This window comes from Felis catus, chromosome B1, assembly GCF_018350175.1.
Source record: "Felis catus isolate Fca126 chromosome B1, F.catus_Fca126_mat1.0, whole genome shotgun sequence".
Classification (NCBI taxonomy): domain Eukaryota; kingdom Metazoa; phylum Chordata; class Mammalia; order Carnivora; family Felidae; genus Felis; species Felis catus.
In genome coordinates, this window is record NC_058371.1 from 203,987,750 (window position 1) to 204,000,176 (window position 12,427).

Here is a 12,427-nt window from a genome sequence, read left to right on the forward strand (position 1 = left end):
TAGAATTACTGGGTCAAAGGATATTACGTTTTTATTTTTTTTAGTGTTGGTTTATTTATTTTGAGAGAGAGAGACAGAGAAGCAGGGGGAAGAGGCAGAGAGAGGGAGACAGAGAATCCCAACCAGGATCTTCTGTGGTGACTCTTCTCTGTACTGAAGGGTCCTCTTAGAAGGGCTTTCGTCAGCTGCACGGTTATTTAAAGACTCACCTGTTTTCTTATGGAACCTCTGTGCTTTCCTTTTTTCCACATATAGATCTGAACCCAGCTGTGTATTACTTAACCAGACACCATGTAACCTACATGATGGTGCCCCAAAATGCCGAGAGCTTGAATTACATTCTTTGGTTTAAAGTGCACAGAGTACACTTAATATTTTTTACAAATCAGATTCGGGTGCCCAGCTGGCTCAGTCGGCGGAGCATGTGACTCTTGATCTCAGGGATGTGAGTTTGAACCCCATGTTGGGTATAGAGATTACGTAAAGGTAAAATCTTGGGGGAAAAAAAGAGTAATAAATCAGATTATAACTATTTTTTTTTTTACCATTTCCAGAGAGTGAGTTTCTCACCACACACAGCTCCTGTGAGAGAGTCCTTGTTACCAACTGCCCACTGAAATGCCTCACCACCCATTTTGTGTTCTGCTTCATGTTCTTTCTGATAATAGGAGAATGTAAAATGTTTTTGTCTTTCCCATGCCTTAACGTTTCGTGAAGCATATAGGTTATGGTTTATTTAAGAACTGTTTGAGAAGGGTTGATTGAATTGATTACCTTCAGTATCAGTAATATATATGATAAATATGTTAGAACTTTTTTGTAATAGCTGCTTTGAAGTCCTTGTCAGGTAATGCCAACATCTGCATCATCTTGTTATTGGTGTGTTTTGAAGGTCTTTTCACACGTGGTCTGAGATTTTCCTGCTTCTTCATGTCCGGTAATTTTTGGTTGTATCCCGGACATTTTGAAGCCTGTCTGATGAGTCTTGGTCTTGTTTAGAAATCCCATTGAAAGGTTCATATTTTTGTTTCACAGGCATTCACCCTGGGCAGGTTCAGGTTGAGAGTTGTGACCTGCTTTCCATGAGCTGTGATATCAGTGTGTGTTCAGTTTCCAAGACCTTTGCAGTGCTATTCACATAGTCCCGATAACGGCCATCCAGGGGCCAGCCTGGGGATCAAGCCATGGTTTATCTGTTGGTTCAGTTCTCAAAGTCTTTGATATACTGTTGAGGATGATATCTACACGTGTGCAGCTTGAGGCTGAACCCAGTGGTTTATAAGTAATGCTATGGTGTCCTTTTCCCACAGTCCTCCTTCTCTGCGGTCTCCCTAGTTAATTTCTGGTTCTTTGGCACTCCCTTCAGCCAAAACTGGAGGCTTCTCTAATCTTATTCTGCTGCTCACTTCATGCCACTGGCCCTATGACTGGGACCAAGAAGAAGAAATGATGACTTTATTGCCTATTGGGTAGGGCTTCAAATTCTGGCCTGCTTCTCCAGTCTGCCTGCAGCTATTAATTTATCAAACCTTCAAATTCCTGCCCTATGCATCCTGTCCAAGCTCTGCAGCTGTATTCAGTAGCAGTGTGCTTACGGTATCTTGCCAGGAATAGACCTCCATCTTTTAACAGCTTTACTTAGGTGTAGTTGGCGTACAACAAATTTCACATATTACAAACAATGTGGTAAGTTTTGATGTATGTATATGGCCGTGAAAGCACCATCACGATCAACACATCCAATGACCATATCCATGACCCCCAAAAGTACCCTCCTGTCCCTTTGTAATTTCCCCTCCTCCCATCCCGACCTTCACCCATGTCCTCAGGCAACTGCTGGCTTGCTTTTTGTTACTATAGATTAGTTTGCATTTTCTGGACATTTATATAAGTGGAGTCACATGGTCTATATTCTTTTTCGTCTGGTGGCTTCTTTCACTCTGCGTTATTTTGAGATCAGCCATGTTATTCTGTATTTCAGTAGCTCATCCCTTTTTCTTGCTGAGTAGTATTTCATCGAATCTGAGCACTAGTTTGTACATTCACCTGTTGATCAAGATTTGAGCTGTTTCCAGTTTTAAGTTCTTATCTAGTTTGGGTTATTACTATGCACACTCGTGTATAGTCCTTGTGTGGACATAGAGTTTCTTTTCTCTTGGAGGGGTGGAACAGCTGGGTCATATGGTAGGTGTCTGTTTTACTTTGTAAGAAACTGCCTGCCAGAATGTTTTCCAAAGTGGTGGCACCATTTCCCATTCCCACCAGCCATGTGAGAGTTCTGTTTCCTTATGTCCCTCCAGGACTCGGCACGGTCAGTCTGCTTGATTTCAGCCATTCTCAAATGGTGATGTGTCAATGTGATTTTAATCACCTGGCCCTAATGACTGGATGTTAACCAGTCTCCCATGTGTTTATTTGGCATTTATTTTTCTTGTTCAAGAAGCATCTAGTGAAATCCTCTGCATGTCTTTTAGGGATTGTGACTTTCTTATCATTGAGTTTTGAAGGTTCTTTATATATTCCAGATATGAAGCCATTCTCAGATACATACTTTGCAAATTATTTTCAGTCTGTGCTTTGTCTTTTCATTCTTTGGACACTGTCTTTTGAAGAACAGAAGTTTTACATTTTAACAAACTGATTTTTCAGTGTATTTTTGTATGGATCATGTGTTCACTGTTGCAACTCATAAATCTTTGCCTAAACCAAGATCAAGATTTTACCCCATTTCCTTCTAGAAGTTTTAGTTTCTGGTTTCACATTTAGATATATGACTCATTGTGTCATGCGAATAAGAAATGCATTTGCATTTCTTATAGTTGGGTCAGCTGTTGATGAACCCTTTCAGCACTTGTAGGTCTGAAAATGCCTTTACTTCACCTTTGTTTTTGAAGGTATGTGTGTGGGGGGTATAAAGTTCTCAGTTGAAAATAGTTTCTTTCAGTGTTTTGAAGATGTTCCTTTACTCTCTTCTCACATTGTTTCTAAGAAATGTGTGTCATCACTGTCTTTGTTTCTCTACACATAATGTGCCTTGTTTTGTGGTTGTGTTTAGCTTTTTCTCTTAATCACTAGTTTTGAGAAATTTAATTATGGTGTACCTTGGTGTAACTGTTTCATGTTTCTCTGGGATTCAGTTGAGTTTCTTGATCTGTGGATTTATAGTGTTTTTTTAAATTTTTTTAATGTTATTTACTTTTGAAAGAGAAAGACAGAGTGTGAGCAAGGAAGGGGCAGAGAGAGAGGGAAACACAGAATCAGAAGCAGGACCCAGGCTTTGAGCTGTCAGCACAGAGCCCAACGTGGGGCTCAAACCCACGAACCGTGAGATCATGACCTGAGTGGAAGTTGAATGCTTAACCAACTGAACCACCCAGGTGCCCCTATAGTGTTTTTTTAAATCAAATTGGAATATCATTGGTATTACATACTCACATACTTTTTATGTCCCTTCTCTTCTTTTTTGGAAACTCCAGATGTAATTACATATCTTAGATCACTTGAATTTGCCCCACAGCTCACTGAAACTCATTTTTCTTCTTCTTTTTTTTTTAAATTTTTTTCCTGTTTAAATTTGGGAAGTTTCTTTTACTGTGTCCTGTAATTCACTAATCTTTTCTTTTGTCATGCCAAATATATTGTTAATCTCAATGAGTGTATTTTTTATATTAAACATCATAGTTTTCATTTCTAGAAATTCAGTTTGGATATTTTTTATGCCATCCATATCTCTGCTTGGTTTTTTCAATATATTGGAAAATATATTTTTTATATTTTATATATTTTTAATGTCCTTGTCTATAACTTCAACATCTGTGTCCATTAAATGTTAGTTTTAATAGATGATTATTCTCATTATGAGTTCATTTTTTCTGCTTTTTTTGTATGCCTGGTAATCTTTGCCTAGATTTTTCATTGTTGGGTGATGGACCTTTTTGTGTTCTTGCAAATATTCCTGAGCTTTGTTGTGGACAAGTTAAGCTACCTGGAAAAAGTTTGATCCTTTCTGGTCTTGCTTTTATGATTTGTCAGGCATCTAGCAGCTAATTATTCCCCACTCCTGAGGAAGGACATTCCTGAGTACCCTACCTATTTGCCCATGAATTCTGAGTTTTCTGAGAAAGGCTGGTGGAGGCAGCAGCTATTCTGGCCGTGTGCTGTTGTCTACTCCCTCTGCATGACATTTCCTAGCCTTTGGCAGTCTCGTCACATGTACACAGTGATCAGTTCTCTGCTGAATATTCACCTCTCTCCTGGGTCAGGAAAGGCATGACTTTATGGATTATGTTTCTCAGCTTTCTTGTTAGGTGGGAGCACTTTCTTTACAACTGTGTGCATCCTTAGTGGAAGGACAAGCCCCATCTGGTAACTTTCATCCCCCTCAAACCCTCTTTCTTGTGCTCTCTTGGCACTGAGCAGTTCGCTCCTCAGGCCTTGCTTTGCCGGAACCTCAGTCTCGTGTTCTCCCGGACCGTCCTTGCACTTGCTGTCATGCTCATTAGGGGATTTCGGTGCTTCTGTTCACCCCGTTAGATGGTAGGTTCCACGGCAACAGGAGCTTTTCCTGCCTCTTTTGCTGCCATGCCCCACGCCTGGCTCCGTACCTGGAATGTGGTGGATGCCAAGTACTTGCTGAGTGAACCACTGGGGGTGTGATCCAGTCTTGAGCTGTCTCCCAGCGTCTACAGTTATGTGTGTTGGAATCATCATCAGGATTGCCACGTGCTAACAGGGTAGGCCGGCCTCTTCCCCACACTGCGCTGTTGTGCTCTCCGCCCTGGCCGTGGGCCGGTCAGGCGGCATTTTGTCTTAATTCTCGCCTTCCTTTGCCTCCGCTGCTCTAGGGTTTTGTGTGTCTCTCTTGGACCTATCGTGTTTTTTACAAAGGCCTCCTCCTGGGAAGGTGCTGAGGACCTTTGTTCTTACTGCACTTGTCAGGAGCCACATCTTAGCATTTCTCCATCTTCCCAGACCTCCTATCAGCCGTGGCTTCAGACGTCCCTTCTAACATTTCTGTGCCGACAGGGCCAGTTTTTGTCAGCGTCCTCATTTCACTGCTATGCCACCCGTGTACTGGCTCAGAATTTATCAGCCTTTTGTAATTCAAACTATCTGACCTCATACGTTGTATTTTTGTGAATTCCTTTGTACCCTGAGCCCTCCGTCTTCTTCCAGGTCAGCTGTTAAAAGTTGTTTGAATTTATGGTTTTAAAATGTCTTGTTTGAAAAAAAAAAAATGTCTTGTTTGGAAATGTTAGAACAGGTGTCATTTAGCTCTGGTCCCTTTGTCAGTCTTTCCCCCTTAGTTTCTTTATTTTTCTCACTGTGTGCCCGATACTGTGTTAGCATGCTTGTGCTAGCTTTTTCGTATGGAACCGAGTTGGAGACAGATTAAGCTCTTGTTGTGTTATGGTTAATGCTTTCAATAATTCGTGGTTCCTTGACCCCTCTTGCTCCCCCTTGCCTTCACTCTGTTTAGATCCCTTTTCTGCCCCTCGGTCCCTGAACATGTCTTCCTCCAGCCCGACCTTCTTTGCCTGGTCACTGCCTGCTCCTCTGGCTGCAGCTCAGGGGACATGTCATCACGAAGCCTTCTTTGACATCCTCCCACTCCCGAAGCTCAGTTAGATGCCCCTGTCCCTATGAAAAAGGTGCGGAGCCAATATAAGGAACATCTTGTGTGTCTGTTGTTCAGCCTAAGAGCTTAAATGTTACTGGGAACGTTTAAAGCTCCTGCCTGCCCTTTTTTCAAGTCCATTTCCTTTTCTACCCCTAAGTTAGTGTTTTTTCCATCCAGTGTAATGTCTGCACGGCACACACACGCATACACACACACTTAAATAATAGATGTATGTATACATACATGTATGTGTCTGTGTGTAAGTAGCCTTAAATAATATAAGCTTTATATAAATGGTATCGTATTATACTTACATAGCTTGCTGTTTCCATTCAACACATTTTTGAGATCTATCCACAGTGGCAGAAGTAGCACCTGTCCATTTACCTTGGCTACTATATAGTATTTCTCATATAAGTGTACTGGATCACTTTTCTGCAGTTAGAAACAATGCTAAAAAAAAAAAAAAAAAAAAAAAAAAAAAAAGCAGTGCTGTGATGCATGTTCTGAACACGTGCAAAGATTTCTCCCGCACCTCAGTCCTGTTGCCTGGCCGCAGGGGTGCTGGCTGCCGCTCTCCTGAGCGGCAAGTCCTCTCGGGTGGGGCGGGGGGCGAGCCCACACCCTCGCCTGCAGCCTGGGAGAGTGCTCGCTGCTCCACGGTGCCCACTGCTCCTGGTGCTCCCACACATCTTACTCTCCACCAGGCTGATGTGTGTGAATTGGTATCTGATTATGGTTTAATATTTGGGTTTCTTTTTGGTTTCTTCAGTGACTTGCCTGTTTACCTCTTTTGCCCATTTTCAATGGAGTGGTTTGTCTTTTCTTACTAATTTGTAAATTTTCTATATATATTACAGATACTGGTGTTTTGTTCACTTACATAAGTATCTTCTCTCAGTGTGTGTTTGGTGTTTTATGTTGTAGTCAATGAATTTGACTCACAGGTGTTTTCTGTGTTAGTGTCATTAACTTTGTAGTCTCTTCTTTATCATTTTACGCTTTGTGTCTTGTGTAAGGAACCTTTTTCTACATGGAGATCCTAACGATACTCTAATTCTCTGAATAGTGTTAGGGTTTTGCTTTTTCATGTTGGGTCTGCAACACCCCTGGAATCTTGTGGTTATGTTGGTGTTAGGTAGAGATCGATTACTCTCCATCTGGGAAACTGCTGGTTACAACTGTTGTTACTATCAACTGTTGGAATAACTTTTGGTAATTTGCAGTGCCTTTTTCATACAGGAATTTTGACAGATGCGTGGATCTGCTTCTGGGCTCTCAGTTCTGTGCCCTTGGTCTGTTTGTCTATTCTCACGTCTTAATTGAAGGTAGTTTCATTAGAGATGTGCGTTCCCAGATATTCTCAGCTTAAGCTGTAGTATCACTCATTCTCTTGCTATGGTGATGTGTGCTCTTTGAGATGTTTCAACATTTTATCCCAGAAATGAGCTCAGTGTCCACCAGATGATGGGTGGTCACTAAATGTCTTTGAAGTAATGAGTAAGACTGGGCACTGAAATCTTAGTCATTGGGTGCTAAATATAGCCCATGTGTTGTTGGGGGAAGAACATTTTAAGTAAAAATATGTAGCATTAGTTCTTACAACTTGTATTCATTAGGTAAACGAATCTCCAATACTTTATATATTATGTAAATATTAATTACGTGGAGGTTGTGTTTGATAAACTAGTAATTTTCATAATACTGTAGAATTTTGATGAATATAATAAATGAATTCTTCTAGTCAAGAGAGTCTTCTTAAGAATATTTTTAATAGTGAATATAGGCACGCCTGGGTGGCTAGGTCGGTTGAGCATCTGACTTGATTTCGGCTCATGTCACGATCTCACAGTTTGTGGGTTTGAGCCCCGAGTCAAGCTCTGCGCTGACAGTGTAGAGCCTGCTTGGGATTCTCTCTCTCTTTCTGCCCCTCCCCTGCTCGTGCATGCTCTCTCTCTCAAAATAAATAAACATTAAAACATGTTTATTGAAAAAAGAATATTTTTAATAGTAACTATATATTTTATAGGAGATCCTTTTTATAATTTTTTGAAAACTATTATTTTTTCAAAAGAATATATTTAAAATATCTGATATTTTGAAAAAAGATACTAAGTTCCCTGTGGGCAATTTATCACCACCTGAAGCTCCTAGATGTGAGTGGCAACTCAAGTTTGAAGGACATCTGGGTTGTTTCCAGTTTGGGGCTATTATAAATAAAGCTGCCATAAACATTAATGTATAGATTTTTGTGTGAGCTGAAGTCTCCCTTTCTCTGGGATAAGTGCCTAGGAATGCAATGGCTGAATTCTGTGTGCTAATATGTTTTTTATTGAGGTAAAAGCGTCATACAACGTTCTATCAGTTTCAGGTGTACGACATAATAATTCGGTTTTTGTACGCCCTACGAAGTGATCCACAGAGGGAGTCTGATCACCTCCCGTCACCATATGCTTGACCCCCTTTACCCACTTTATCCCCTCCCCGGCCTCCTCCCCACTGATAATCCCCAGTCTGTTCTCTGTATCTGTGAGTTTTATTTTGTTTCGGTTTGTTTGCTCATTGGTTTTGTTTTTTAGATTCCACATAGAAGTGAAATCATACAGTATTTGTCTTCCCCTGACTTATTTCACTTACCATAACACCCTCAGGGTCCATCCATGTGGTCACAAATGGCAGGATTTCCTTCTCTTTGTGGCTCAGTAATGCTCCACTGTGTGCACACACCACATCTTTATCCACTCATCCATCAGTGGGCACTTAGGCTGCTTCCGTATCTTGGCTGCTGTAAATAATGCTGCAGTGAACATAGGGCTGTGTGTGTCTTTTCAGATTCATGATTTTGTTTTCTTCAAGCAAACACCCAGTAGTGCAATTGCTGGGTCGTAGGGTGGTTCGATTTCTACCTTTTTGAGGAACCTCCATACTGCTTTCCTGAGTGGCTGCACCAGTTTGCATTCCCACCAGCAGTGCACAAGGGTTCCTTTTTCCTCCGCATCGTTGCCCACACACCTTATTTCTTGTCTTTTTTTTATTTTAGACATTCTGACAGGTGAGGTGATGACTCATTGTGGTTCTGATTTGCATTTCCCTGATGACAGGGGTGTTGAGCATCTTTTCATGGGTCTGTTGGCCACCTGTGTGTCTTCTTTGGGAAAATGTCTATTCAGGGCTTCTGCCCATTTTTAATCAGATTGTTTGGTGTTTTATATTGAGTTGTTTGAGTTCTTTATTTATTTTGGATATTAACCCCTCATAGGATATATGATTTATAATTTTTTTCCCATTCAGTATGTTGCCTTTTTTTTTTTCCGTGCAGAAGCTTTTTAGCTTGATGTGTTCCCACTTATTTATTTTTGCTTTTGGAGTCAGATCAATGTTAAGACTGATGTCAAGGAGCTTACTGCCTGTCTTTTCTTTGAGGAGTTTTATGGTTTTTGGGTCTTACATTCAAGTCTTTAATCCATTTTGAGTTAATTTTTTTGCACAATGTAAGATAGTGGTCTAGATTCATTCTTTTGCATGTATCTTTCCTAACACCATTTGTTGAAGAGACTGTCTTCTCCCCATAGGATATTCTTGCCTCTTTTGTTGTAAATTAATTGACCATATAATCATGGGTTTATTTCTGGGCTTTCTGTTCTTTCCTGTTGGTCTATGTGTAATGCCAATATGTGCTAATATTTTTAAAGGATTTTTATGTGTATATTCATGAGAAATACAGATCTGTTTTTATGTGGTTTGGATATCAGAATAATACTAGTTTCATGAAGTAGGAAATGTTCCTTCTTGCATTTTCTGGAAGATATTATGTGGAATTTTTGTTAATTCTTCTTCAAATACGAATGTGTGGCTGTGGCTCAGTAGAGCACGTGATTCTTGATCTCAGGGTTGAAGTTTGAACTCCACATTGGGAGTGGAGTTCAAAATCTAAAGAAACAAAATCTTTTGAACAAAATCTAAAGAAAAAATATTCTCTAAATATTTGGTAGAATTTGCTAATAAAATCACTTGGGTCTGGAGTTTTCTTTTGGAGAGTTAAAATTATGAGTTCAATTTTCCCAATATTTATAGGGTTATTGATATTATCTTGTTTCATACTGGGTAAATTTTAGTTGGTTGTATTTTTTTTAATTGGTCATGCATACATTTGCTTATAGCATTCCCTTACCCTTTAAATGTCTTCAGTAGTGGCCCCTTTTTGGTCTAGATAGAGCTTTGTCAGCGTTATTGATATTTTCAGTGAACCAGCTATTTGTTTCACTGGCTTTTCTCTGTTTTCAGTTTTATTGATTTCTGTTCTTTATTCTTTCCTTTCTTCTGCTTAATTTGGGTTTATTTTGCTTTTCTTTTGCTAGGCTCTTGAGATGTAATTTTAGATTACTGCTTTAAGACTTTATCTTTTTTCTCATGTATACATCTTTTGTGCTATAAAATTTCCCTCTCCCCCACTGTTTTAACTGTATCCCACAAATTTTGATATGTTATATTTTGTCAAAGAAAAACTCAGCAGAGTTAAACAGGCAAGGAAGAGCTTATTATTGCAATGGTGGTGGGGGTGGTGGCAGTGCCTGGGTGTCTCAGCTGTAAAGCGTCCAACTTCGGCTCAGGTCATGATCTCGCGGTTTGTGAGTTCAAGCCCCGTGTCAGACTCTGTGCTGACAGCTCAGAGCCTGGAGCCTGCTTCGGATTCTGTCCCCCCTCTCTCTGCCCATCCCATGCTCATGCTCTGTCTGTCTCTGTCTCTTGATAATAAATAAATGTTAAAAAAAAAAAAAGATTATTGCAATAGGGGAGGGAGCTTGAACTCAACTCCAAATAGAGCAAGAACACCTGGGGATTTACAGCCAGTGGGGATGTGGATGGGGTCAGTGGGTAAAAAAATACTAAGAGGAACTTGGCCAGGTATGAAGGGTGGGAGGATTCATGCTAAGTTACTTGCTAAACTCAGCCACAGTGTTTTTCTGTGGTATTTGGCTGGAGTAGCATGGATATTATCTAAAAGTTTTCTGTCAGGGCGCCTGGGTGGCTCAGTCGCTTAAGCGTCAGACTCTTGATTTCGGCTCAGGTCGTGATCTCACGGTTGTGAGATGGAGCCCTGTGTCTGACTCTGTGCTGGGCCCCTGCCCTGCTTAAGAGTCTCTCTCCTTCTCCCTCTGCCCCTCCTGCTCATACTCACACACTCTCTCACTGTCTCTCAAAAAAAAAAAAAATCTGTCTTGCTGGGCGACCCCCTTCCTGTCTGTTGGCTGGAGAAGGCAGGCTACTCCCCTCCTGGGCCACCTTGTAGAAGGAGGGCCAGGAACAGAGGGACAGTGCTTACTGAGTGCTTTTCCCCAAGTGTCTACACTGGATGATTAAGATATCGCTAATCCAAGTATTCATTCAAATATGTGCAGTGGCAAACAACAGAAAATCAAACTCAAACTGATCTAAACTATCAGGATATTTCTCAGCCTACCCGACTTGAAGTCCAAGGAAGGGCTCGCTAGCTTCAGGCAAGTTTTGATCTGGCAGCCTAAGTTACACAGGCAGGTCCAGCTTCTGTCCCCCATTTCCCAACTTCTCTTCCTCAGCATCCCAGCAGGTCTTGGTGATACCTGCTTCGTTTCTCCCCAGTGGGGATGAGCAGCGTCTCTCCATTGAAAGCAGGAGGAAGCATCTTTCACAGATCCCTTAGCAAGCATCTCCTTGCGTCTCTCTGAAGCCCAAGCCATCCTTATTAAACTAGTCATGGTGGCCACAAGATGGCCTCTGTTGGCTGACTTAAAAGGAGGGGCCTTAATGAGAATCTGTCATTTTCTAAGGAAAAAGAAAAGAGAATACTCGTGGCCCAAATAGCCAGTATCTCCACAAGTGACAAGATTATGGGTTTTTGTTTGTTTGTTTGTTTGTTTGTTTGTTTGTTTGTTTGTTTTTAGCTATCAGCACAAATAACAATTACAGATTTTAAACCTACCATGAGATAAGTTTATTTTAACCAATGTCCCTTTGCATGAACTAACAAAAAGGTAAGGACTGTTTATTTCTTATCTTTTTGTTCTGACAGGAAATGTTCTATTCTGTCTTCCAGCGCACTGGCCATTAGGTTGTTACTCGGTAAAGACTCTTAGGAAATCTGTCTTCCAGCTCAGACTGCACCACCCAATGAAAAGTCTTGCTTTCCCGGGGCACCTGGGTGGCTCAGCATCTGACTTCAGCTCAGGTCATGATCTCAAGGTTCGTGAGTTTGAGCCCTGTATCTGTCTCTGTGCTGACAGCTCAGAGCCTGGAGCCTGCTTTGGTTCTCTGTCTCCCTTTCTGTCTGCCCCTCCCCTGCTCACTCACATGCTTTCTCTCTCTCTCTCTCTCTCTCTCTCTCTCTCTCTCTCTCTCTCTGTCAAAAATAAACATTAAAAAAAAGTATCGCTTTCCCGATACAACATTTAAGCCCTGTTCCATCATTACCTACATAAATATTAAAGTAGCTAATTTGAAATAATTCTATTCAAGGTCTTCATACTGTTGGCATGTGATTTTTCTGCTCTCCTGATGAATATCTCTCCCACATAATATGATTTAACTATCAAAATATTTATTAGCAAGATTTTCATAAGTCACATAATTATTGCTAACTCTGCACACTTTTTGAAACCCAAATGAGAATTTTTTTTATGTCTGTAGTTTGTTGTTTTAGGGATTAAATATTTCCCCATTTCTATTGACGTAAAAAGAGCAGTCCCCTCATTCTCTGTGGATCACTGCACGGTGGGAAATGGAGCATTCTGGTACTTTCTGTGCAGCTCCTTTTTTGGGGACATCAGCAAT

At 40.8% G+C, this 12,427-nt stretch overlaps 1 non-coding gene across 2 annotated transcripts in view; it reads left to right on the plus strand.

Annotated features, from left to right (window-relative positions):
* Nucleotides 1-2,579: 2,579 nt before the first annotated feature.
* The window catches only part of LOC101083932, a 76,304-nt gene continuing 66,456 nt past the window's right edge, over nt 2,580-12,427 (plus strand). For both annotated transcript variants that reach the window (XR_006597380.1, XR_006597382.1), the window contains exon 1: nt 2,580-2,894. This is a non-coding gene — a transcript (DNA polymerase nu). The remainder of the gene's footprint in view (nt 2,895-12,427) is intronic.